Source organism: Dasypus novemcinctus, chromosome 9, assembly GCF_030445035.2.
Source record: "Dasypus novemcinctus isolate mDasNov1 chromosome 9, mDasNov1.1.hap2, whole genome shotgun sequence".
Lineage (NCBI taxonomy): Eukaryota > Metazoa > Chordata > Mammalia > Cingulata > Dasypodidae > Dasypus > Dasypus novemcinctus.
In genome coordinates, this window is record NC_080681.1 from 108244405 (window position 1) to 108267498 (window position 23094).

A 23094-nucleotide genomic window follows, 5' to 3' on the forward strand; every position below is an offset into this window, starting at 1 on the left:
AAGTGGACATGGCTCAACTGATAGAGCATCCGCCTACCATATGGAGGGTCCAGGGTTCGATACCCAGGGCCTCCTGACCCGTGTGGTGAGCTGGCCCACGTCCAGTGCTGCTGTGCACAAGGAGTGCTGTGTCACGCAAGGGCGTCCCCACATGGGAGTGCCCCACATAGCAAGGAGTGCACCCCGCAAGGAGAGCCACCCCGTGTGAAAAAAAGCACAGCCTGCCCAGGAGTGGTGCTGCACACATGGAGAGCTGATGCAGCAAGATGACATAACAAAAAGAGATGCAGTTTCCCAGTGCTGCCTGACAATGCAAGTGGATGCAGAAGAACACACAGTAAATGGACACAGAGCAGACAACAGGGTGAAAGGGGAGAGAAATAAATAAAAATAAATCTTTAAAAAAAAAAGAACACTTTAAAAAAATAAAATAAAATTTCTTTTAGCATTGTTTTATAGTTTTCTGCATATAGGCCCTGTGCTTCTTTGGTTAAATTAATTCCTGTGTATTTGAGTCTTTTTGTTGCTATTGAAAATGGAATTTTCCCCATGATTTCCTCCTCAGATTATTCAGTACTATTGTACACAAACATTACTGATTTTTGCATGTTGATCTTGTATCCTGCCATCTTGCTGAACTCATTTATTAGCTCAAGTAGTTTTGTTTTGGATACTTCAGAATTATCTAAGTAGATGATCATGTCATCTGCAGTGAGTTTTACTTCCTCTTTTCCTATTTGGACGCCTTTGATTTTTTTTTTCCTTGTCTAATTGCCCCAGCTAGAACTTCTAGCACAATATTGAATAAAAATGGTGACAGTGAGCATCCTTGTCTTACAGGAAAGGCTTTCAACCTTTCTCCCCATTGAGTATGATGTTGGCTGTTTTTCATATATGCCTTTAATCATATTGAGGAATTTTCCTTCTATTCCTATCTTTTGAAGTGTCTTTATCAAAAAAGGGTACTGGATTTTGTCGAATGCCTTTTCTGGGTCGATTGAGATAATTATGTGTTTTTTCTTCAATTTGTTAATGTGGCGTATTATGTTGATTGATTTCCTTATATTGAACCAGCCTTGCATACTATCCACTTGGAATTTATCCACTTGGTCATGATGTGTAAGTCTTTTGATATGCTGTTGGATTCAATTTGCAAGTATTTTGTTGAGAATTTTTGCATATATGTTCATTAGAGAGGTTGGTCTGTAATTTTCTTTTCTTGTAGTATATTTATGTGGTTTTGGAATTAGGGTGATATTGGTTTCACAAAATGTGTTGGGTAATTTTCTCTCCAGTTTTTTGGAAGCGTTTAAAGAGGATTGGTGTTAATTCTTTTCAAAATGCTTGGTAGAATTCCCCTATGAAGCCATCTGGTCCTGGACTTTTCTTTGCTGGGAGATGTTTGATGATGGATTGAATCTTTTTATATGTGACTGTTTGTTAAGTTCTTGTATTTCTTGTAGCATCGGTGTAAGTTGGTTGTGTATTTCTAGGAATTTGTCTATTTTATTTGGATCGTCTTGTTTGTTGGCATACGGTTTCTTACAATATCCTCTTATGGTTCTTTTTATTTCTATGGGGTCCAGTTATAGCTTCCCCCTTTTCATTTCTGATTGTATTTATTTGCATCTTCTCTCTTTTTTTCTTTGTTCGTCTAGCTAGTGGGTTGTAAATTTTATTAGCCCTCTCAAAGAACCAGGTTTTGGTTTGGTTGATTTTCTCTATTGCTTTTTTTTTTTTTTTTCCCCTAAATTTCAGTTATTTCTGTTCCGGTCATTATTATTTCTTTCTTTTTGCTTGCTTTGGAATTGGATTGCTGTTCTTTTTCCAGTTTCTCTAGTTGTTCAGTTAAATCTTTGAGTTTAGCTCGTTCTGCATTTTTAATATAGGCATTTAGGGCTGTAAATTTTCCTCTCAAGACTGCCTTTGATAAATCCCATAAGTTTTAATAAGTTGTGTTCTTGTTTTCATTTGTCTCAATATATTTATCGATTTCACTTGCAATTTCTTCTCTGACCCACTGATTATTTAGGAGTGTGTTGCTCAGCCTCCATACATTTGTGAATTTACTTTTCTCCTATCTATTATTGATTTCCAGTTTCATTCCATTATGATCTGAGAAGGTACTTTGTATAATTTCAATCTTTTTATATTTATTAAGAGCCGAATTGTACCTTAACATGTGGTCTATCCTAAAGAAAGACCTGTGGGCACTTGAGAAGAGTGTATAACCTACTGAGTTTGGATGCAGTGTTCTGTATATGTTTGTTAGGTCTAACTCGCTTATCATATTATTCAAGTTCTCTGTTTCCTTGTTGATCTTCTGTCTAGTTGTTCTAGCTAATGATGTGAGTGGGGTGTTGAAGTCTCCAACGATTATTGTAGAGATGTCATTTTCTCCCTTCAGTTTTCCCAGAGTTTGTCTCATGTATTTTGGGGCATCCTGGTTAGGTGCATAGATGTTTATGACTATTATATCTTCCTGGTGGATTGTCCTTTTTATTAATATATAATGGCCTTTTGTATCTCTTATAACTTTTTTGCATTTGAAGTATTTTTTGTTCTATATTGGTATAGCTAGCCCTTCTCTTTTCTGTTTATTATTCACGTGGAGTAGTCTTTTACCAACTTTTTACTTTCAATCAGTTTGTACCCCTGGGTCTAAGGTGAGTTTCTGGTAAGCAGCATATGGATGGCTCATGTTTTTTTTATCCATTCTGTCAGCCTGTATCTTTTGATTGGGGAGTTTAATCCATTCACATTCAATGATAAATGCATTATTTACTTCCTCCATTTAATTCTATGTTTTTCATATGTCATATCTTATTTTGTCAGTCTTTTTATTCTTTTGGTTATCCTTTCTGCTATTCTATCCTTTATATTCTCCTCTAAGCCTGTCTCTCTTGTCTTTTTCTTTCTACAAAGGTGGATTCTTTTTTTGCAAATTCTCTTAGTTTCTGTTTATTTGTGAGTATTTTATACTCGCCTTCATATTTGAAGGATAATTTTGCTGGATAAAGAATTCTTGGTTGGCAGTTTTTCTCTTTCAGTATTCTATTTGTATCATACCACTTTCTTCTCATCTCCATAGTTTCTGAAGAGAAATCTGTACTAAGTCTTACTGGATGTCCCTTGTACATGATGGTTTGCTTCTCCCTTGCTGCTCTGAGAATTTTCTCTTTATCTTTGACATTTGACATTCTGATTATTATGTGTTTGGAGTAGGTCTATTCGGGTTTATTCTGATTGGGGTACAGTGTGCTTCTGGGACATGGAAGTTCATACCCTGTCTGTCTTTTTCCCTTCTCTTCTCCTTCTGGAACTCCCATGACACATATAGTGTTGCATTTCTTATTGTCATTCAACTCTCTGAGCCCTTCTCAATTTCTTCCATTCTTTTCTCCTCCAGTTTTAGCTTTCTATCTATGGTATCACTTATTCTTACTTCTTTCATTTCAAGTCTGCTGTTGTAGGCCTCAAATGTGTTTTTGATCTCACCTATTGTGCCTTTCATTCCCATGAGTTCTGTTACTTTTCTGTTCAGGATTTCAAATTCTTCTTTGCACTCACTCAATGTCTTCTTGATGTCATATCTCTTTAACCATATTGTCTTTCTACTCATTAATTTGATTTTGGAGATTTATGCACATCTTGCTTAGTTCTCTCAAATTCTGCGTCTCTTTTAGGCATTTGATATATTACTTTTCTTGGGTCATGTCTTCTATTTTCTTAGTATGGCTTGTAATTTTTTGCTGATATCTAGGCATCTGATTAGAATGTAGTTTACTCAGATGCTCAATTTCTTTCTCTTTTATAGGGATTTAGTGGCAAGAGGCTGTGTGTTAGCATTGCTCTTTGATTCTTGGCTCAACCACAGGACTCTTCCCACAGTGAGGAACAGGAAAGAACTGAAATGGGCCTGAAGCCAGGCTTCTTCAGGGAGGATGGCACAAGTGCAGGGCACAGGGAGGGACACCTTCTCAGGAGCTCCTCCCACTCCCACCCCAGCCTATAGAGGCCTCCCAGCAAGCTCAGGAGAGAGCTCTGTCCCCCTCCACCTTCCCTGTGATTGCAGCAAGAATTGAACAGAATGGAAATGAGTTATTTCCCATCTCTGAGTCTCAGTTTGCTCACCCATAAAATTGGAGGAACATTATCTGCAGAAGACCTGCCCCGCTCCTGAGTCTGCTTTGACCTCTTCACTGCTAGAGCTGGAAGGCAGCGGGTTCTGGCTTAGGCTTGAGTCCCACCACCTGAGTATGGTTTATCTCACCTTCAAGCCGTGAGCTCCCCAAGGTCATATACTGAGTCTTATTCTTCTCTATTCCACAGGGTCAGGCACAGAGTAGGGACTCTGGAATGACCTGAAACTTTTCAGGTTCCTCTACTCTGATTGCTGCCCCTCCCCATTCCCATCCCACCCTACCCCAGCCTTGCCATACCTGCCAGGGTCTTGATGTCCCCATTACTGCTAGCTCTCCCAAGCCCACTGTCCTCAGTGTTTAACTTGTGGCAGGGAGGTTCTGGGACAGGACACTGCACTCTGCCACCAAAACCTCCAGAAAACTCCATCCATTCCCCCAGTATCCTTGAATTTCATCCATTTCCTCAGGTCAAAAACTCAGGAGTTGTGGTTTACTGTTACATCAGTGACCTGCAATGAACCAGGTCACCAGATATCTATGCCCTTCTATTGTCCCCTCCTACATTGACTCTGGGCTTGGCTACGTGACTTGCTTAGGCCAATGGGACATTAGGAAGCACAAAAGGAGAGCTTCCACAAGCACTTACACAGTGGGCTTTTCCTCTTGGAAGTCAGCCACCATGCTGTAAAGAAGGTCTGTGTGTAGGCTGAATGACTGTGGCCCCCAGAGATATTCCCTGGAACCTGAGAGTATGAACTCACATGATAAGAGTGACTTTGCAGATGTGACTAAGTTAAGGATTTTGAGATGGGCAGATTAACCTGAATTATCTGGAAGGGCCCTGAATGCAATCACAGGCATCCTTATCAAAGGGAGGCAGAGGGAAATTTGACACAGAAGAAGGCAATGTGGCCACTGAAGCAGGATGTTACACTGCTGGCTTTGAAAAGGAAGGAGCCATGAGCCAAGAAATGCAGCTCTGGAGTCTATAAAAGGCAAGGAAACTGAATCCTAGAGTTTCTAGAGGGAGGGTGGCCCTGCCGACTCCTTGATTTTGGCCCAGAACTGTAAGAGAATAAATGCTTATTGTTTTAAGCCATCAAGTGTGTGATAATTTGTTACAGCAACCATAGGAAGCTAATAGAGTGACTAGACTTCTGGCTGTTGAGAGGTCATGGGGAGAGACGCCGTTCTGGATAATCCAGACCCAGCTGAGCTCCCAGCTAAATGCTGCCACTTGAATGACCCCCAATGAAACAGTAGAGCCCCAGCCAATCCACAGAATTTTTACAAGTAATACATCATCTCTGTTCAAGCCAAGTTTGGGGCCAGTTTATTTCTCAGCAATAGGTAACTAAAACGGGGTCCTCTCTTCCCTCACCCCCCACATCCAGGCCTGTGAGATCCACCTCCAGCATATAGCACATATCTGACCACGTCCCACATGTCACAGGCACCGTCCTAGGCCATGCCACCATCAGCTCTCGCCTGGCTTATCACCACAACCTCCTTGCTGGGTTCCCTGCTTTATCTTCCCCGTCTGCAGTCACCTTATAGCAACCAGAGAAAAGGTTTTGAAGTATAGGTCGGATCAAGCCACTCCCCTGCCAAGGCCCTCTGTCAGTCCCCACCTACTTAAACTAAAAGACAGACTCCCCAGCGGTCTTCAAAGCCCTGGGTGACCTAGCGCCCACTCACGTCTGCACCCCCATTGCCCTTCACACTCCCCCTTGCTCACTGCACTGCAGCCACACCGACTTTTTCACAACTCGGGGCCTTTGCAGCCACTGTTTACAAGGCCTGGAAGACTCTCCTTCTAGGTCCTTCCATTTATTTCTTTTCAGTCCTCTGCTTACATGTCACTTTCTCAGGAAGGCTGTTGACAGAAGAGGAAACTAAGGCTTGGAGAAGTGAGATCATTTCCCCGGTTCACACCAGGGGAGGCTGAGCCAGGATTCCAGCCTAGGTCTGTCTGGTCCCCATTCCGGGGCTCTTCCTGCCACACCATGGTCTGGGAGGGTGGAGACAGCAGTCCTGGGCTCCTCCAAGGGAGGAGTTGGAAGGGTTTCCTTCCCTCGTTTCTTCCCCAAACACTCCCAATCACAGTTTTGGACCCCGCCCTGGGCTGGGTGCTGGGGACTTAGAGATGAACTAGACCAGAACTTGCCCTCTGAGAGCTCCTGTCTAGGGACAGGGAAAGCAGTAGGGGAGGTCAAGGCCATCAGCCCTCTGAATTGGCTCAAGGAGATAGCCTTCTGGTTGGGAGCTCTCTGAGAAGGCTTCACGGAGGAGGTGGGATGAGCTGAGAGGACGGGAAGGAGTGTGGGGGGGTCAGTGCCAGAGCTGCCCACTGCTCCCCGTGAATGACCAGGGGACTCAGCATCAGGCATGTGTGGCCACACTTGTGTGTGTGAGAGCATGTGAGGATGAGGGAGCAGTGCAGGTGGAGGCAAGAAAAGGGCTGACTGAGTAAAGATATTTTAATGATGCTGAAAACAAAGCCCCGAGAGGCTGAGTCACTTGCCCTGGTTCATAAAGGCAGGATTTGAATCCAGGTTTATCTTGACACAACAGAGAACACAGTGAAGGGAGCTGAGATTCATGCCTTCTCCAAGGGCCACCGCTTACTCACTGCGTGACTCTGCTCAGTCCACTCCCCTCTGGGCCTTGTTTCCTCATCAGTAGTTGTGGGAGGGGTGGGATGAGGAAGGCTCTTGCAGCACCAGGACTCTGAGGAAAACACTTCTACTAGGGCTTGGAAACCAATTCAGGACCAAAGAAACAGCCCCCACTCCACCTGTCACCAGGTGGCTCCTCAGCCTGCAGCCGCTTCCAGCAACCAGATACAGCCCAAGCTAAAGCCAGCGAGCCCCAGGAACCCCCCAGTCTCAGGGGTCTGGGGTCCCCCAATCAACAGCCCAGCCTAGAGTTTCAAAAGCTCCTTAGAATTCTGGGCCTCTGGCTGCACCTCTATTGACCTCTTCACCCAGCCCAGAGCCCAGCTCACTTGCCCCTTACCCCCCAGGATAACCCTCAGACTCCCCTAGTTCCCTCTAGCCTCCAGGACACACCATCCTTGGGCCACCAAAAGAAAGGGGAGAGGCAACTCTGAATGGTCCTTAATCAAACCCCTGCCTGCACAGATAATCTCAACTCCCGTGTTGCAATTCTGCCTCATCCCACCCCATTCTGTTCCCTTGCAACCCGCAGGGTTCCCTTTAAGCCAATTCCATTCCATTCTATTTATTCCATTCAGATTCCAGGAAATCCTGTCTGGAGAAAGAGGAGGATGGCAGACAGATTGCAGATGATTACAGAGGAGAATTCCTGAGGTGAGAATCCCCATTCTCCCCCAAGGGCCTAGTCTCCTGAGCACGTGAGGGGACACTGCAAAGAACTCGGGCTCTGGACCTGGAAGATCTGGAGTCAGCTCTGGGCTCTGCCACTACCTAGTTGTGTGACTTCGAGCAAGTGGCTTAAAATCTCTGAGGGCCTGTTTTCTCAGCTATAAGATGGGAGTTTTCACAGCTATCCACTGAGTTATTGTGATGATTAAAGGGAATAAGGTCCATAATATACCTGCCATGTAGTTGGTGGTCAGTAATAGTAATTTGTTGTCCTGCTTCTCTCAGAGCAGTTGTCTTGCTTCAGAGAGTCCTGGACCCAGAATGGCTGGGGGCGGGGCGGGGGGGGGGGTAGTTTAAAATAAAATAGCTGACATCTATGTAGCACTTACAGGGTGCAGTTTCTGCATGGGTTACCACAGCCTTATGAGGCAGAAACTATTACTCTCCCCACTTTATAGACGAGGAGTCTGAGGTCCAGAGAAGTACAATAAGTTGGCCAGGGTTACACAAACTAGTTTAGTGGCAGAAATGGGACACAAATCCAGGCGCTCTAGCTCCAGGGTTCACACTCAACCACTGTGCTATCCTACCTCCCTTAAACCTATTTTCAGATGAGAAAGGCAAAGGTTCAAAGCGGTTAAGTTCACACTGCAGCTGAACAGGATCCAACTAGGATTCCAATTCAGATCCTATGACGCCAAAGCCTCGGTAATTTCCACTGTTGCATGCTGCCCCCTAGTGTCTGACGTGGGAGAAGCACACCAGAGGCCAGCAGGGGATACCTCTGGCAGAAGGAAGGAAAGAAGGGAGGCAAGCAGAGCCTGGAGCCCCCTTCACGCACTACCACTTACATACCCTGACTCGCTGCGCACACGTGCAAACACACAAACACACACACACACACACACACACACAAACCTGCAGAAATTTACTTCTATTTCGGAGTCAAACCCCATCATGGCCATTTCTGTGACAATGGCAGCCACCATCTTGCTGCGGTGAGGGGGCCCTGTGTCACTCTCCTCCAGCTCTCCCGTCACCATTTGTACTTCTTTATCCTTCATTATCTTGAAGTGTTCCCCCCCACCTGCTTCTAAGTACTGACTCTTTCCCATGGCTCCTCTTACTTAACCGAGGAGTCATTCTCAGTCTCTTTCTTCTACTTACCAAAATACATGTTAACTATCTCAACATCTCATAGAGTTGTGGTGAGGAGACATTTCCTTCAAAATTCTTACTGATGGGGAGAGGATGTGGCTAAAGCAGTTGAGTGCCTGCCTCCCACATGGGAGGTCCCAGGTTCAGTTCCTGGTGCCTCCTAAAGAAAAAAAAAACAAACCAGAAACAGACAACAAGCAGACAACCAGCAAAAAGCAAACAGACAAGAGCAAAAAAACAATGAACAGACAACAAGCACAAACAATGAGCAAAAACAAAGAGCAGACAAGAGAGCCATCTCAGGGAGATTAAAAAAAATTCTGATTGAACATCAACAAAATATTAGCAAATTGAATCCAACAGCACATTAAAAGAATAATACACCATGATCTAGTGGGATTTATCCCAGGAATGCAAGGATGGTTCAACATAAGAAACCCAATTAATTGATAGAATAGAGGGGGGAAATAGATGCAGAAAAGGAATTTGACAAAATCCAGCATCCTCTCTTGATAAAAACACTTAGAAAACTAGGAATAGAAGGAATCTTCCTCAACATGATAAAAGGCATATATGAAAAATCCACTGTTAATATCATACTCAATGGGGACAGACCGAAAGTTTTCCTTCTGAGATTAGGAAAAACACAACACTGTTATTCAACAATGTAATGGAAGTTTTAGCCAGAGCAATTAGGCAAGATAAAGAAATAAAAGGCACTAAAATTAGAAAGGAAGAAATAAAACTCTCCCTATTTGCAGATGACATGATCCTATATACAGAAAATCCTGAAAATCCACAACAGAGCTACCAGAGCTATTGAATGAATTCAGCAATGTGGTGGGGTACAAGATTAACACACAAAAAGCAGTACTTTTTCTACAGAATAGGAATGAACAATATAAGCAGGAGATCAAGAAAAAAATTTTCCATTTACAATAGCAACTTAAAGAATCAAATATCTAGGAATAAATCTAACCAAGGATGTAAAAGACTTATATACAGAAAACTATAAAACATTGCTAAAAGACAGAAGGGTCACCATTCTATGCTTCCTCTTTCGTGTATGCTTAAAATATCCCTAATTAAAAGTTAATTCTGAAAATTGCTAAAAGAAATCAAATAAGACCTAAATAAACGGAAGGACCATCTGTATTCATGGATTAGAAGACTAAATATTGCTAAGATATCAGTTCTTCCCAAAGTGATTTACAGATTTAACACAATACCAATCAAAATTCCAGCAGACTTCTTTGCAGAAATGGAAAAGTCAATCATGAAATTGATATGGAAGGGCAAGGGAACTTTAATAGCCAAATCCCTCTTGAAAAAGAAAAACAAAGTTGGAGGACTCACACTTCCTGGTTTTAAACTTATTATACATGCAGTCAGAATCTAGAATATAGGTCACCAGGGGATGAGGTGGAGATAGGGAATAGGGAGTTAAGGCTTGAAATGTACAGAGTTTCTATTTGGAATAATGGGTATGTTTTTGGTAATGAATGGTGGTGATGGTAGCACAACATTGTGAATTTAACAGCACTGAAATATATATATATCTGAATGTGATTAAAGGGGAAATGTTAGGTTTATATATGGTACTAGAATAAATTTTTTAAAAATTAATGAAACTGCACAACACAATTGAACCCTAAGTTAAATCATGGACTAGATAGTTAATAGTACAATTATAAAATATTATTAAAAATTATTAAAATATTGCTTCACCAATTATAACAAATGTACTACACCAGTGCAAGGTGTTAATATTAGCATGGTGTGTGGGAATTATGTATTTTATGCATGTTATGTAAACCCACAACTTCTCTAATAAAAAAATTTTTAACTTATTACAAAACTATAGTTATCAAAATAGAATGGTACTGACGAAAGAACAGACATGTAGAACAATGGAATCGAGTTGAGAATTATTCAGAAATAAAACCTCACATCTAAGACCAACTGATTTTTTTCCCAAGTTCCAAGTTGTCTTTTTTTTTAATTAGAGGACTTGTGAGCTTACAAAACAATCATGCATAAATTGCAGAATTCCCATATATCACCTCTCCATCAACAACACTTTGCATTGTTGAGAAACATTTGTTAAAGATCATGAAAGAATATCATCAAAATATTAATGCTAACTATGGTTCATAGTTTACATTTGGTATATTTTCCATAAAGCCCCCATTATTAACACTGTGTATTAGTATTATACATTTATAATATCTGTTTTGCTAGCCACAGTCCATCATCCACTGCATGGTTCACTATTACACAGTCCTATGCCTTGTACAGTCCATCCAAAGTGTACACTCAGTGGCTTTCAGTCGAATCAGAGTTGTGCCATCATCACCTCAGTAAATTTTTAAAAGTTTTCCTTAGTCCAGTAGGAAAAATCCCCAACCCCCCTATTACTGAGCCTTAGCATCGATATAGTACCTTCTTTGACACTGAGGTAAGAATATTACAATATTGCTGTTAATTATAGTCCATAAGTTAAATAAATTGTATTTTTCCCATGTATCTCCATAATCTTGCCACCTTGTAATAGTGTTGTACATTTGTTCTAGTTCATAGAAAGGCATTCTCGTATTTATACTATTAACCACAATCCTCATCCACCACCGCGTTCACGACGTTACACAGTCCCTAGGTTATTCTCTAGTTTTTTTTCAACTGACATTTACGTACCTAGACTACCCCTTTCAGCCACAATCACGTTTATAAACCAGCAGTGTCACGTATACTCACTAATATGTTTCCACCAACTCTAACCATTTCCACACTTTTACAAAGTAAAAAATTCTATAAACATTAAGCATCAGGACCCCTTCTCAGTCCTCCCCCTATCTCCTAGTAACCTATACTCCAGATTTTAACTCCATGTGTTTATTCTTCGTATTTAGTTCATAATAGTGGGACCATAAAATATGTGTCCTTTTGTGTCTGGCTTATTTCACTCAGCATAATGTCCTCAAGGTTCATCCATGTTGTCATATGTGTCCCCATTTCATTTCTTACAGCAACGTAGTATTCCATCATGGGTATATGCCATATTTTGTTTATCCATTCATCAGTTGATGGACACTTGGGTTGTTTCCATCCTTTGGCAATTGTGAATAATGTTGCTATGAACAATGGTGTGCAAATGTCTGTTCATGTCTCTGTTTTCAATTCTTCTTGATTTATTCCTAGAAGAGGGATTGCCGAATCGTACGGCAGTTCTATGTTTAGCTTCCTGAAGAACTGCTAAACTGCCTTCCACAGTGGCTGCACCATTCCACACTCCCACCAACAGTGAAGGAGCATCTGTAGTTTTCCAGGGCTTTTTTTGTTTTGTTTTGTTTTGTTTTTTAAAAATGGCCATTCTATGAGGTGTGAAATGGTATCTCCTTGTAGCTTTTTTTTTTAAAGACTTATTTTATTTCTTTATCTTCCCCCCCTCCACGCTGTTGTTTGAGCTCACTGTCTGCTCTCTGTGTCCATTTGCCATTTGCTCTCTGTGTCTGCTCGTCTTCTCTTTAGGAGGCACCAGAATCGAACCTGGGGTCTCCCCTGTGGCAAAGGGGTGCTAAATCACTTGAGCCATCTCAACTCCCTGCTTTGCTATGTATCTCATTATCTTTCCTCTTTGTGTCTCCCTGTTGCATCAGCTCCCCACACCTGCCTGTCATGCCAGCTCACTGTCTTGTTCATCTTCTCCAGGAGGCATCTGGGAACCCAGGACCTCCCGTGTGGTAGGCAGGAGCTCAGTCACTTGAGCCACATCCACTTCCCTCTCCTGGTAGCTTATTTTGTTTTGTTTTTTTTAAGATTTATTTTATTTCTCTCCCCTTCCCCTCCCCCCCCAGTTGTCTGCTCTCTGTGTCCATTCGCTCTGTGTTCTGCGTCCACTTGCATTATCCGGTGGTACTGGGAAACTGCATCTCTTTTTTGTTGCATCATCTTGCTGCATCAGGCTCTCCATGTGTGCAGCGCCACTCCTGGGTGGGCTGTGCTTTTTTCATGCGGGGCGGCTCTCCTTGCAGGGCGCACTCCTTGTGCGTGGAGCACCCCTACACAGGGACGTCCCTACGTGGCATGGCACTCCTTGCACGCGGCAGCACTGCACATGGGCCAGATCACCACACAGGTCAGGAGGCCCAGGGGAACAAACCCTGGACCCTCCATATGGTAGGCGGACACTCTATCAGTTAAGCCACATCTTTCCTCCTTGTAGTTTTTTTTTTTAAGATTTATTTTTTATTTCTTTCTCTCCCCCCCGCTCCAACCCCCTCCCCAGTTGTCTGCTCTCTGTGTCCATTCGCTATGTGTTCTTCTGTGACCACTTCTATCCTTATCAGCAGCACTGGGAATCTGTTTCTTTTTGTTGCATCATCTTGCTGTGTCAGCTCTCTGAGTGTGCAGCACCATTCTTGGGTAGGCTGCACTTTTTTCGCGCTGGGTGGCTCTCCTTAAGGGGCACATTCCTTGCACGTGGGGCTCCCCTATGCAGGGACACCCCTGTGTGGCAGGGCACTCCTTGTGCGCATCAGCACTGCGCATGGGCCAGCTCCACAAGGGTCAAGGGGGCCCGGGGTCTGAACCGCGGACCTCCCGTGTGGTAGGAGGACGCCCTATCCATTGGGACAAGTCTGCTTCCTACCTCCTTGTAGTTTTGATTTGCATTTCACTGAACTAGTGATTTGGAATATTTTTTTTCATGGGCTTTTTGGCCATTTGTATTTCCACTTTGGAAAAATGTCTATTTAAAATTTTTGCCCATTTTTTGTTTGTTTTTGTTTTGATTTTAGATATACCCAGGGCTGATGGCTCTTTATTAACCTCATAGAGAAGGACATGTGCATAAGCATGAGTGAATGCATTCAACATTTATGTACATTGAGTTTGTCTACAGATAAACCAATAAGATAATTTCAGTGAGAGATAAATGCTGTGAAGAAGCTAAAGCATATCAATGCAGGATTTTCTTGTAGGCAGACCAAAAAATAATGATAAAACTTTTTTTAAAAAGTAAAATGTTTGACTTTGAATATGTCCAGACTTTTACAATTAAAAAAATCTAGAAAGAAACTGTTTTCATGGCATCATACATATAAATCTTATGTTTTACAGTATATTTTATTTTGAGTTTCGTATTTGAAGGGAGGCATCATAATCTCTTCAGGTCCTAGAGCCTGTAAACATTACTGTGAATGTCATCCATATATACAGTTGGAATATTCCTTGGCTAGCTCACAAATCCTCAAAGTCAACATGTCTAAGACCAAGCTTACCCCTTACTCCCCAAACTTTCCCTCCCTCTTGTTTCATCCATCCAGTAGCACAAACCAGTAAACACTGCATCATCCTCCACTCTTCCTTCCTTTCCCCTAAATCTGTCACCAGCCCAGGAGCCTGAGGAAATTGATCAAAAAAGTAAAAATCAAACAGAGTAGAGCAACAACGGCAGGAGCAGGGGACCAGGCCCCAGGTCACGGCCAAGAGGCAAAACTTGCTCCTCTGGCGCTGGTTGCAAAGGCAGGCACTCTAGTCTGTTTGGAAAGAGACCCAACCTAGAAGCCCAAAGGCAGCTTTGAGGTCCTGGAGGGCAGGCTGAGGAGCTCTGTAAGGGAAGCCAGAGGCCTGGGCTCCCTGGGTGGAGCTGGGTGCTCCTCCAAGCAGTCACAGTATGGCCTAAATTTCCCCGTCTATAAAATGAATATGACAATACCTACCTCATAGGGCTGTAAAGAATCAAATAAAAAATCACAAGTGTTTGTTTTGTAAACTGTAAAAGAAAGTACAATGAAGAGGTTGGTTTTAATCTGAAAAATTCATCCCAGTTGGCCTCTTTCCTTTGTCATGATGAATACTGGACCCATAAGGTACCTAGTTGTTTTTGTTTGTTTGTTGTTTTTAATGATTTATTTATTTCTCCCTCCTCCCTCCATTGTCTGCTCTCTGTGTCCATTCACTGTGTGTTCTTCTGTGTCTGCGTGTTTTCTCATTAGGCAGCTCCAGGAACTGATCCTGGGACTTTCCGGAGTGGGAAAGAGGCGATCATTCTCCTGCTCCACCTCAGCTCCCTGGTCTGCTGCATCTCTTATTGTCTCTCCTCTGTGTCTCTTGTTGTTGTATCTTCTTGCTGCGCCAGCTCTCCATGTGAGCCAGCACTCCTGCGCGGGGCAGCACTCCTGCATGGGGCAGTACTCCACACAGACCAGCATTCCATGCAGGCCAGCACTCCACGTGGGCCAGCTCACCACATGGGCAACTTCCCTTCACCCGGAGGCCCTGGGCATCAAACCCTGGACCTCCTATATGGTAGACAGGAGCCCAATTGGTTGAGCCACATCCACTTCCTGAGGTCCTAGTTTTGGTGTCAAAGAGTGTCACTGGTTTTGGGTGGAATTGGATGGAATTATCTGCTGTGGTAGACCCTGGGGAAAAGGACTCAGTGTCTTTTTTTTTTTTTTTTAAGATTTATTTATTTATTTATTTCTCTCCCCTTCCCCCCCTCCCCCACCCCAGTTGTCTGTTCTCTGTGTCTATTTGCTGTGTCTTCTTTGTCCGCTTCCGTTGTTGTCAGCAGGGAATCTGTTTCTTTTTGTTGCGTCATCTTGTTGTGTCAGTTCTCTGTGTGTGCAGCACCATTCCTGGGCAGGCTGCACTTTCTTTCACGCTGGGTAGCTCTCCTTATGGGGCACACTCCTTGCACGTGGGGCTCCCCTACGCGGGGGACACCCCCCGTGTGGCACGGCACTCCTTGCGCGCATCAGCACTGCACATGGGCCAGCTCCACACGGGTCAAGGAGGCCCAGGGTTTGAACCACGGACATCCCATGTCATAGACAGACGCCCTAACCACTGGGCCAAGTCCGCCGCCTGGACTCAGTGTCTTGAATGCCCAAGGGAGAGGGGCAGAGAACAGAGGTATCAGTGTGACTTTAATTAGCATAACAACTACTAACTGTACCTAATGCAAAATATTCCACAAAATACTCTAGAGGGGGATATATTATCATTACCATTTGTAGCAGTTTGATATTATTGATGAATTCCAAAAAGAAATATTGGATTATATTTGCAAACCGATCTTTTCCTCTGGGCATATTAGATTATATTGGATTCAGAGGTTTACTTGATTACTTGTGTCTGTAGGGCATTGAGTACCCGCCCCTTGGTGGGTGGGGACTCACAGATAAAAGGCATGGCGAAGCACAGAGTTAAGGGTTTTTAATGTTGGAGTTTAGATTTTGGAGTTTGATGCTAGTCTTAAGCTGGAGCCCCAGGGAGAGAGACAGTTGGCCTGACAGTCTACAGCTGCCCTTGTGGAGAGAACAGAAGTGCTGAGCCCAGAGGAACCCAGGAAGCCTGAACCCTCACAGATGTCAGTAGCCATCTTGCTCCAACATGTGAAAATAGACTTTGGTGAGGGAAGTAACTCATGCTTTATGGCCTGGTATCTATAAGCTCCTACCCAAAATAAATACCCTTTATAAAAACCAACCAATTTCTGGTATTTTTCATCAGCACCCCTTTGGCTGACTAATACAGAATTTTATAGATAAGAAGGGATGCATTTAAAACAAAACAAGTTCTTGAGAAAGCAAAACAATGGAGACAGAAAAAAGATCAGTGGTTGCCAAGGACTGGGGTCAGGGGAGGGATATTAGTTTCCTAAGCTGTTTGCCACTATGCAAAATACCACAAACTGGGTGCCTTAAAACCACCAAAATTGAGGAGGCGGGGCAAGATGGCGTCTGAGTGAGTGCACCTCATAATCTCTCCTGCAAAGAAGTGGCTGAGTAGGGTTGGAGTCCTGCTGGACCAGGCTGTTTTGGGTGCTTGCAGGGCAGGAGGTGTCTGGATGTTGATTTAATGGGACGGTGACAGAGGAGATTCTTGTGAGAGGTAGAATTTTGGGTCTCTTTCATGGAGGTCGGGGTTGTGGGCAGGACCCTTCCCCCTGGGGCTGGCTGCCTGGAGGCAGCGGCAATTCCTGAAGGCTTTGCTGTGCTGGGGAGCTCTCAAGCCCTGAGAGGGCTGTTTCGGGGACTTGCAGGGTGGGAGGTGTCTGGAAGTTGATTTGGTGCGACTGTGACAGAGAAGATTCTTGGGAGACATGGAGATCAGAGGTTGTGGGTGGGACCCCTCCCCCTAGGACTGGCGGCCGGGCTGCAGTGATCCTGGGATCTTTGTTGTGTGGGGTGTTCCCAAACCCTGAGCGGGCTGTTTCAGGGGCTTGCAGGGCAGGAGGTGTCTGGATGTCGATTTGGTGAGACAGTGACAGAAGAGATTCTTGTGAGAGGTGGAATTTTGGGTTTCCGACACAGAGGTCAGAGGTTGCAGGTGGGACCCCTCCCCCTAGGGGTGGCACCCAGCTGGGGGGATCCCTGAAGGCTGTGTTGTGCTGCAGACCTCCCAGGCCCCCTGTTAACCAGAGCATAGTTCCCAGGTCTGTGTCCCCTAAACCCTGGTGGCCCACACTCCAGAGACTCACACACCTTGAGTCTGCAATATCACAGACTTCCCATCCCTGAATCCACCACACCCTGAGGTCCATCTGAGATCCTTGATTACTCTAGCCCTCCACATTTGCGTTTGGTTTTTTTTTTTGTTTATTTGTTTTTGATTTTTCTTTTTTGTCTTGGTTGCTAATATTGCATTGTCTCCTGGTCTTTTCTCCTGTTTTATCCCCCAAGGTCCTTTTTCATTTATTTAGTTTTTTTTTCTCTTTTTCTTTTTCTTGCTTGTTCCCCCACACACACACCTTTTCTTTGCCCACCCCCTTTTCTCTTCTCTCTTTTTTTTTTCTTCTTTTCTCTCTTTTTCTTCTTATTTTATTTTATTTTATTTTATAATAGGTGCTGCAGGGAGCGCTTCACACTTGCTGTGTTTCCACATCCTCCATTTCCTCTTTTCTGTGTGTATTGATTTTGGCCACCTACACTGTCCCCTTTCCCCCACATCTTTCTATCCTCCATCATCTACTGTTTCTTACATTCCACCTCCCTTTCTTTGGCCCCCAAATTGTCTGACTTTTAATTTCTAATAACTTTGTTCTGTTTTCTGTCTTTTATCCATTCTCGATATTATTGTCTTTCTTTTCTCTTTCCCTCTCTCATGAAAACACTGGCTTTCTAATTCATACAATATTCCTTCCCATATTCAGTTGACTGTCTCATTATAGGTACTCTACTTACTGCTATAAACTCTACACAACTTACATGAGTCTAATATCCATTCTCCCAGATCTCACATTGTTGCTCTGTTAACATTTATTACCAATACTACTTTATACATTTCCTTTTCTTACTCATTTTGCTTTCCCTGGCCCTAATATTTTCCTTCAAAGTGAACTTAGCCAGTAACAAGAAAATAGAGTAAGAAGAACAAAGTGACAAAGAGAAGACATAACACTTACATACGAACAACAACTAATTAATCCCTAAGACTAGACAAAGAAGCTAAGGAACTAATTAAACCTGTCAAGATAAAATGATGACCAGACAGCAACAAAAAACTACAAACCAAACCAATAATCAGGAAAACATGGCTGAATCCAATGAACAAACTAAAAACCAGAAAGGGGAGCAGAACATCAGACAAGTAATTAAAGATCTCAAAACATATATTAGAGACCAACTTAATGAACTAAAGGAAGAGATTAACAATATGAAGAAAACACTTGGAGAGAAATTGCAGACATACGCAAAAAGATAACAGGTACGATGGTGATGAACACCACAGTTCAAGAAATCAAATATACACTCTCAGCAAAGAGCAGCAGATTAGAAGAGGCAGAGGAGAGAATTAGCGACGTGGAAGACAGTACATCTGAAATCAAACAGATTGTAGAACTGATCGATAAAAAGCCTCAAAATTAAAGCCTTCTGCACCTCAAAGGAGTTTATCAAGAAAGTAAAAAGAGCGCCTACACAATGGGAGAAAATATTTGGTAACCATATATCTGATAGGAGACTTATAACCTGCATAGATAAAGAACTCCTATATCTTGAAAATAAAAAGACAAACAACCCATTTAAAAAGGAGGAAAAGGGGAAACGGACTTTGGCCCAGCGGTTAGGGCGTCCGTCTACCATATGGGAGGTCCGCGGTTCAAACCCCGGGCCTCCTTGACCCGTGTGGAGCTGGCCATGCGCAGTGCTGATGCGCGCAAGGAGTGCCGTGCCACGCAAGGGTGTCCCCCGCGTGGGGGAGCCCCCACGCGCAAGGAGTGCGCCCGTGAGGAAAGCTGCCCAGCGTGAAAAGAAAGTGCAGCCTGCCCAGGAATGGCGCCGCCCACACTTCCTGTGCCGCTGACGACAACAGAAGCGGACAAAGAAACAAGACGCAACAAATAGACACCAAGAACAGACAACCAGGGGAGGGGGGGGAATTAAATAAATAAATAAATCTTTAAAAAAATAAAAATAAAAATAAATAAATAAATAAAAAGGAGGAAAAAGATTTAAACAGACACTTCACCAAAGAAGAAATACAAATGGCTAAAAAGCACATGAAAAAATGCTCCAAATCTCTAGCTATCAGGGAAATGTAAATCAAAACTACAATGAGATACCATCTTACTCCCATAAGATTGGCAGCAATGAAAAAAACAGAAGACTACAAATGCTGGAGAAGATGTGGAGGAATGGAAACACTCAACCACTGCTGGTGGGAATGCACCATTCTGGAGGACAGTTTGGCAGTTTCTCAAAAAACTAGCCATAGATTTGCCATATGACCCAGCAATTCCACTGCTGGGTATATACCCAGTAGAACTGAAAACAAGGACACAAACTGATGTATGCACACCAATGTTCATAGCCACATTGTTCACTATTGCCAAAAGTTGGAATCAACCCAAATGCCCATCAACAGATGAATGGATAAATAAAATGTGGTATACACATACAATGGAATACTACTCAGCTTTAAGAACAAATATACTACAAACACACATGATAACATGGATGAATCTTGAGAACCTTATGTTGAGTGAAGCAACCCAGGCATTGAAGGACAAATACTGCATGACCTCAATGATATAAAATAAGTAAACCAAGCTGCCTCAGAGAGCTAGAGACTGGATGATAGGCTTAAAGGAAATTGGGGGGTAGAGGAAGGATGTAAGCTGACACCTACATGGGTGAAATCTATGATAAGCTGGAGGTAAATATTTGTACAAGGAAGGGATAAAATGGGGGCATAGGGTTACATTTTGGTGGGGCTTTGCTGGCTTGAGGGGGGTTAGGGGTAGGAGGATGGGTAATATTGCCCAAGAAATTTGGGGGGAGGGTGGGGCAACATATGAACATAGGAGATTGTCAGGTATTTGGTTGAGAGTATAATGCTGAGAAAACTTTTTCAAAAATATAATAAGGAAGGTTACCTGTTTAATATGCTTAAAAGGGATAATCTGATGCAGGACAGGCTCCTAGGGAATATGTGAATGCTCATTTTGCCATAGTGGTTTATATCATTGGATAGAGACCCATATAATGAAAGTGAAGGCATACCCACATCCTGGGGAGGACTGAAGCCATCAAATAGAGGGAACTGTATCTCTCAACAGAAATGGTGGCTCCCAGTGCATTAGGGCAGTTGAGCATGTCAAGCTCTCAACACTGTTGCAAGTATCTCTGAACATGGCCCTTCAGGCAATGAAGATTGACTGTCACTGTGGGCCCTAAGGGTGGGGGAAAGAGGTATTGAAAAAATGGAATCAGTGTAACTGTGTGGGCAATAGAAGTGTCCCACAATAGTACGCAAGGATGGATATAAGACATGTGAAATTACACCAAAAATATATAGGGGCTGATAGGCTAAAATGTAGATCATAATGTAAAACATAAGATAACTAAAAATTTAGAAAATTGTATAGTCTAAAATATAAACCACAATGTAAACACAAATGTTACCTTGTTTGAAAACTATTGTCTCAATATCTGTACATCAGTTTCAGTAAATATAGTATGAATATGTAAAAAGATTATTGCTATGGAAGGGAAAAGGGTTTTATGTTGGATATGTGGGAATACTGTATATTGTATATATGAATTACTGTGATCTAAAACTCTTGTAAAGATAAGCTTAATAATTAGTAAAAAGAAAAAAAAAAGATAGGACATAGACACTGAGGAAAAGATAGAAGTAGTTGCCTTGCCAATTTGCATACAGGGCAACACTTATTGCAGTGATGGAAGGCAAAACATCAAAACCAAAGTTTTTGCATTTTTTAATTTTTTGATACCCCAATTTATTTTTACCTTAATTTTTCTAAATTAATATGTATTCTATATCTAACCTTTAAACTCATCACTATATTCCATTTTACTATTAATGGAACCTGGCAATATATTGGGCTTCACTTTTGAAGAAGTTTTGGATCACAGAGAGGTTCAACAATGGCAGGGGAGGAATACTGGTGTGGGATGTTATTGACAGGGGACACATGGTTGGCAGGGAGTTCTACAGGGCATATATCCAGGGTACATAAAAATGTTTGGATATTTTCATAGTGGGTACAATTAAAAACAACAACTGAGGGAGTGCTGAATTCCTAGCCAAGGGAGCTCTATAGCAGTCCCTAAAGGAACAGCAACAATCCCCCAAGTGCAACGGCAAAGACCAAAAAAGAATGAAGGTCCAACAATGAGCCCTTGATACTAATGACTATGCTTGTGAGCCTGTGTGCCTGACTTAAGAACTAGGTCTAGAGCTGCAGGGTGCCTAAGAGTTACCTCTTGAGAGTCTCCACATTGCTCAAATGTGGCCAGTCTCGAAGCCAAACTCAGCATGTAAATGCATTACCTTCCCACCAGCACGGGACATGACTCCCAGGGATGAGCCTCCTTGGCACTGAGGGATTACTACCAAGTACCAGCTGATGATGTAACTAGAAAATGACCTTGAATAAAACGGTCAACTCGGACCAGCAGAATATCTCAATCTACATATAATACCAGGAGTTAAAAATGCTTTTTGACCTGAATCAAAGGGGGAAATGGAAAGGACAAATGAGTTTATATGGCTATGAGTCTCCAAAAAGAGCCGGGAGGTTATCAGAGGGGTTGCCCTTATGCACACCTCAGCAGAGTCCCAGAGACAGGTAAAGTAGATACAATCCCGGGTATTGGTTCTTCTGAGGTCTACAGAGACCCACAGGTTCTATGGTCATGGCAGATGGAGTTCAGTGCCATGTCAGTTAGCCCTACTTTGGAGTTTGTGTTTCTGTGTGATGGAGCTGGACTCAGATGTGATCTTTGTTCACAAGCCTCTCCTGTTACTTTTACCAGAACTATAGTTGGTGCTGGGGTTTAATATATACCCAGGGGATCTGAATCTCTGGACCGACCATGTGATAGCCAGGCCCTGAGCCTCAACAGACTTCAGCTCCTACGCTCTGATTTATTGGACTTACCCCACTCAGTTAACATGGAGGTGAAGAAGGTCAACCACCACACCAGGGAGCCAAGAGTGCCTACAACTGAAAGCAGGAGGATTGCATCCAGCATCCATGTGGAATCTAAGCCCCTTCTTGATATAGATGTGGAGTGGACACAACCATTCCAAGGACAACAGGATGGAGGAATAGAGTGTGGATTAGAGTGAACTTACTGATATTACTAATATTCTATTCATGAACTATTGTGATTAGTAATCGAAGAAAATGTGGCATTGGTGTGGAGAAAGTGGCCATGGTGGCTGCTGGGGGAAGGGAATGGGAGGAAGAGAGGAGATGTGGGGGCGTTTTTGGGACTTGGAGTTGTCCTGGGTGGTGCTGCAGGGACAGTTACCAGACATTGTATGTCCTCCCATGGCCCACTGGGTGGAATATGGGAGAGTGTGGGCTATGATGTGGACCATTGACCATGAGGTGCAGCGGTGCTCAGAGATGTATTCACCAAATGCAATCAATGTCTCATGATGATGGAGGAGATTGTTGTTATGGGGGGAGGAGGGGGGTGAGGGGGTGGGGGTATATGGGGACCTCATATTTTTTTAATGTAATATTTAAAAAATAAAGACAAAAAAAAAACACCAAAATTTATTGTCTTACAGTTCTGGATGATGAAAGTCTGAAATCAAGATGTCAGCAGGGGAAAGTAGATGTGGCTCAAGCAGTTGGATGCCCACCTACCACACAGAACATCCCAGGCTTGGTTCCCAGTGCCTCCTAAAGAAGACAAGCAAGACAGCAGGCTGACACAATGGGCTGGCACAGCAAGGTGACATGACAAGATGATGCAACAAGATGACTCAACAATGAGACACAAGAAGGAAACACAATGAGAGACACAATAAGCAGGGAGCAGCAGTGGCTCAAGCTATTAGGCACCTCCCTCCCACATGGGATAGTCCTGGGTTCAGTTCCCAGTGCCTCCTAAAAAGAAGATAATCACATAATGAACAGACACAGACAGCAGAGAGTGAGTGTAAAACACCGGGGA

General features: G+C 43.1%; 1 long non-coding RNA gene across 1 annotated transcript in view; it reads left to right on the forward strand.

Moving 5' to 3' along the window:
- LOC139439620 (uncharacterized) overlaps window positions 1-23094 on the forward strand; it is a 36604-nt gene extending 13510 nt beyond the window's left edge. The window contains exons 2-3 of the long non-coding RNA XR_011649568.1: window positions 7402-7477; window positions 22706-23094. This is a non-coding gene — a long non-coding RNA (uncharacterized lncRNA). The remainder of the gene's footprint in view (window positions 1-7401; window positions 7478-22705) is intronic.